Here is a 5339-nt window from a genome sequence, read left to right as displayed (position 1 = left end):
ATATATATAAAATCATACCCTTTTGTTCAAACCTACAAAAAATGGAATTTATTAAAAAAAAAAAAAAGAATTTGAAATATATTTATATATCACTGATGTCGTTGGATTAAATTATTTTTTGTTTTTCTCTTCTGTATAAAATAATAATAGATTTTTATTATCGCCCGAGTCCCGTTCCAGATATTGTTGGAAGTTGTTTTTCACAAAATATTCCAACATGGCGCCTGCCTCTCCCATACACCCCCTCCTCCTCCCCCTTCACGGTCGATTCTAACTAAATCTCTTACAAATGTCGGATATGATGTATTGACTATGAGAACGAACGATTCTGGTGAGATATGGACCATACATATATTTAGTACGCCACGTTTTCTATTCCAAGGAGCAAAAAAGAAAAAATCTTTTGACAACTACCATTCCAACATCAATCTGGTGCTTACAAATACGCTACAACAAACGGAATATTATCATCATTACCATTATTATTATTATCATTATTATTATTATTTTCTACCCTGTTATCTGTTCGTACAACGTAGGTGATGAAACGGTGGTAAATTTTGCATTTTATTAAATATATATACTTTTTTTCTCATTACATACAAATTTTCTTTTTCTTAATTTATACTGTTTCGTCTCTAAAGATATTCCATATATAAAATATATATATATTTCATATATACATCATATGTATATGTAGACATATAATTACATTGTGTGTGTGTGTATATATATATATATATATATATATATATATATATATATATATATACATACACATATATACATACATATATATACATACATATATATATATATACATATACATTGTATGTATATGTATACACATATACATAGTATGCTTTATATATATACAAGATATATGATATATCTAGATTATATACGCATATATGTATTATATATAACATACATATATTCTATATATTCATTTTTTTTTAAATATCAATTTTTTTTTTTTTTTTATTGTTAAAACAAAGCTTGGGGTAGTTTTGCCAAATTCTCTTCATTGCTACATTTCAAAAATATAGATTAATTTAATATTAGCCTCGTTCATTCCGCTGTTTAGTGATATACTTTGGAGTAAATTCTTACTCAATATTCCTTATTACCTAATCCTATGTGTAATCAATTCCTTCCAATTGAAATATTCTATTTTAGCAATATCACTGTTTGAAGAGAGATAAGAGTTAGAAGTGGGACAGTAAAAATTTCTCTCCGTTGAAGCCATTTTATTTTTCCATTAATGTTAATGTGAAATGACAAGGATTACAGCCTGGAAATTTCAAAAGCTTTTATTTATTACTTACGGAGAAATGGCCCCACCTACAAAAAAAAAAAAAAAAGATATCAAATTTCTTTAAAAGGTTAAAGATAAATACAGAATGTGAAAAAAAAATATCTGTCTTTCTACAAAAATAATATCACTTCGATAAACGACCTGTCATCCCCAATGTTAGTATAATGGTTAGAGACTAACAACCTAACACCCCTGTATTGCCTAGCTTGCAATATATTAGTATGTTCCATTCTGAACATGAGAGTATCTCACGAACACTCACGCATATATATGGGTATCTACACGTGCGTGTATGTATGTATACATTATATATATATATATACGTCTTTTTTCTTTTTCTCGTTTATGTCATCAGGCCGCGTTCCTGCTGGGACTTAGTTTTAGTTGAACATCCCTAGTTCTTAGTCGTTGTTTTTTTTGCTTTTAATTTGGTAGCTATTGTATCGGTACCTTTTGCCAAACTGCTAGATGACAGGAGCGTAAACAAATCAACGTTAGCTCCCAAGCGGTAGGATGGGATAAACACGAGGAAACACATATATATATATATATATCGAATAAGGCCATTAGTCAGCCCGGGTACCGCACAGTGGAACTGAACCCGAAACTGCGTGGTTGCAAGCGAACTTCTTAACCACACAGCCATGTCTGCGTATACATACTGTGCGCGCATGTATGTCTTGGTACCTACCGATTGTGTTTGCTCATAAACTTTATGAAATTTGCATATTTTTAGCAAATAGTTTGCAGAGATATGTTTTCAAGGGTATAAATTGCAACTGTGTTCATAACATTTAAAAGGGTTTCGAATCCTTCTTCCCCTTCCTAGCCCCAACATCTTTTTTTTTATCTACCACCAATAACCATGAATTTGGTAGTTTACACTTTTATTTGAGAATGTTTCCAGATTTCTTCGTCTGGGACATCAACATCACACATTCAGAAAATTATTTATGCAAAATATCATTTTAAAATATGCATTACAAAGACAATTATGAAGAAATAAAGTGGAGGAGGAGCGGGGAGAAAATGATCGGAAACTTTTTTTTTTTAAATATCTTTTTAATATCAACATCATCGTAATTTACACCCTCGAAAATGTATCTATTCAAAATTTTAATTTCAAAAATATGTACTTTTCAGAAAGGTATAAGAATACTAATTAATTATGTTCACGCATGCGTATGCATACATTGTAGGTGTGTGCGTAGATAAATAGATATACACACCTACATATAACTATATAAATATATAAAAATTATGTGTGTGTGTGTGTGTCTTTGTTTCTGTTTGTATCACACCACCGCTTGACAACCGGTTCCAGCGTGTTTACGTCCCTGCAATTTAGCGGTTCGGCAGACATTATTAATCCGTAGAATAAGTACCAGGCTGTAAAAACTGGAGTACTGGGGTCGATTCATTCGACTAAAAATTCAAGGCAGTTCCCCCAGCATGTTCGCACTCAATAAGTGAAGCAAGTTAAAGATACAAGATATACGTGAAAATACACACACACACACACATAGGCAGTATTGAACTTCGAGCAAAGGCCGACTGCTGCCTTACACTCAGGACTTAGATAAATCCTGTGTCAATGTGTGTGTGTGTGAATAGGCTTGTCTCAATGTATGTGTGTGTGTGTTGTATGCTATTTTTAATGCAGACCACCTCTTGTTTCTTTGGTTACATTTCCTGCTTATTGACGTCCTATTAGTCTTAAGTATTAATCTGTATGCTTGGACTGATAATTGCCTAGTAACCAAGGTGAACATATCCATGTGTCAGCTGCTAATCCCCTTCATTATGAACCTACCTTATTATTCCCTTTGAGGAGTGTATATGTGTGTGTGCGTGCGTATAATATATATGTATGTGTGTATATATATATATATATATATATATATATAGAGAGAGAGAGAGAGAGAGTGAGTTAGTGAGACAATATGGATAGACAGATGCATATATATATTATTTATTTATATATATATATATATATATATATATAGATAGATAACTTAGATAAGTTTCAGCTGAAGTTAGCCCAGACTATGTCTAATTTAATAGCACCACCTGGAAGATATAAATATGCTTGTGTATGTGTGTGTGTGTATATATATATATATACACACACACATACCCCCCCCCCACTATATTGTCCGTACGTTCTATAGTAATAGGACTATGGGTTCGCATGGCCACATTCGTATATAAAGGTTTTAGAGGTCTTTTATCTAACATACGTAGAACACTTAACCCTTTATATCGTACTGGATGCACCCCTCTCCCAAACACCTACCATTACATTATTGTATACCCTATATTCCTATGTTTAGATCCTGTTAACACATTAATACATATTTCATTTACATTGCTCATATTATCCCATAGGCTACTACACCTCTGATACAATATGACTGAGATTTTAACTTTTGTTAGCCTTGTTAAGCCTCCTATGCACAATTTCTATGGTGCTTGGGATAACAGTGATAATAGTATAATGTGCCTCAACTATCTGAAGAGAACCCTCTGTTGTCCCATATATGTTGCTTACCACAAATCCTATATGCTTATGTATGTTAGCCCATATAATATATTCTATATGCTTGTGTATTTTAGTCCATGTTAACCCGTATATACCTTGCATACCTATAGGTATGTTACCCCGTATATACCCTGTGTACCTACATATATGTTAGTTCATGTTAGCTCCTATATATTCGAAGGCTATCATTCATGTGTCTACGTTTGCTTGTATAGACAGGTAAGTCTTCTGTTATCCCACTTGGACGTCTCTCCTGTTGCCCCATCTCTTGAATACTTACATAGCCACCTGTGTATCATAGTTGAAGCAAATTACATCACGAAAACGCAAAATAAACTGAGGTTTTCGTCCAGAGATGATATATCTCTTATGCGCGTACTGCGTTTAAAAACACTCGGATACGCCTGCGTTTCTTTAACCATTGCTAACTTACTTCACCTTGCTATATATAGGTAACATGAAGCACAGCTTCAATGTAATGCAAACTGTTGTCTGCCCTTCTAATGGATCTCGCACTGAACCTTCTGTCTTTATCAAAGATAGTTAAAACCCTTTGCCTGTCTTATGTATCACATGTGATGGTAAACAGGACATTATCTGTTGTCCAGGAACCATATGATACACATTCCTAGTTTCATTTTCAACCAACAGGTGCAGGCAGGACTTGTTTGCGGTAAGAAGTTTGCTTCCCAATCACGTAGTTCCGATTTCAGTCAAACTGCGTGGCACCTTGAGGAAGTGTCTGACCAAAGACTTGTGAGTGGATTTGGCAGAGGGAAATTGAAAGAAGTCCATCGTATATGTGTGTGTTTGCCCTGCCACTCCTAGCGCTTGCTACCGGTGCTGGTGTGTTTATGCGCTCATAACTTAGCGGTTCCACAAAATATACGACAGGCTTTAGAAAAACTGAGTATTGGTGTCGGTTTGTTAAAATTCTTCAAAGTGGTGTCCCAGCATGGCCGCAGTCTAATGACTGAAACAAGTAAAAGATACAAAAGATAATAGAGTAACTTTGGACTTATGAAAGGAAAGGTTTATGTTACTCAAAACGTATGGAACAAGCGGTAACAAGAAGTCTAAAGTCTGAAAACAAGCATGGACGTGTAAGAGAAACTTATGAAAATGATTTGAAACTTATGAAAATGACTTGAAGAGAAGGATTTACTCTGTGGCAGGTGTATTCATTCAATGTAACCAACCGATAATTTTTATCATATTTGGATGAGATGGAGAAGAATTTTGATATCGTTGTGACAAGAGAAAGAACGATCGTCCGTATTTAGCAGGAACAAGAAAATGGAGTATGTGGAGTGTTCACACCTCTCCTGAGTGTGTTTATATTTTACTTTTTACTTGTTTCACTCATTGGACTGTTGTCATACTGGGGCACTGCTTTGAAGGCTTCAGTCGAATAAATCAACCCCAATTGTCAAGCAATGTGGGAAGTGACACACACACACACACACACACACACACACA

General features: G+C 34.1%; 1 protein-coding gene and 1 long non-coding RNA gene across 2 annotated transcripts in view; both read right to left on the bottom strand.

The window, feature by feature from the left end:
* LOC106883971 (deacetylase EF_0837) overlaps positions 1-5339 on the bottom strand; it is a 240170-nt gene that overhangs the window by 133515 nt on the left and 101316 nt on the right. The window lies entirely within an intron of this gene.
* On the bottom strand, positions 1191-2968 carry LOC128250931 (uncharacterized). Its single transcript, XR_008266871.1, has 2 exons — positions 2548-2968; positions 1191-1344 (listed from the first exon to the last, which is right to left on the bottom strand). It is a non-coding gene; the product is annotated as an uncharacterized LOC128250931 (long non-coding RNA).

Source organism: Octopus bimaculoides, chromosome 26 (genome assembly GCF_001194135.2).
Source record: "Octopus bimaculoides isolate UCB-OBI-ISO-001 chromosome 26, ASM119413v2, whole genome shotgun sequence".
NCBI classification, from domain to species: Eukaryota; Metazoa; Mollusca; class Cephalopoda; order Octopoda; family Octopodidae; genus Octopus; species Octopus bimaculoides.
Note: the sequence above shows the minus strand (reverse complement) of the source record. Positions and strands in the feature narration are given on the sequence as shown.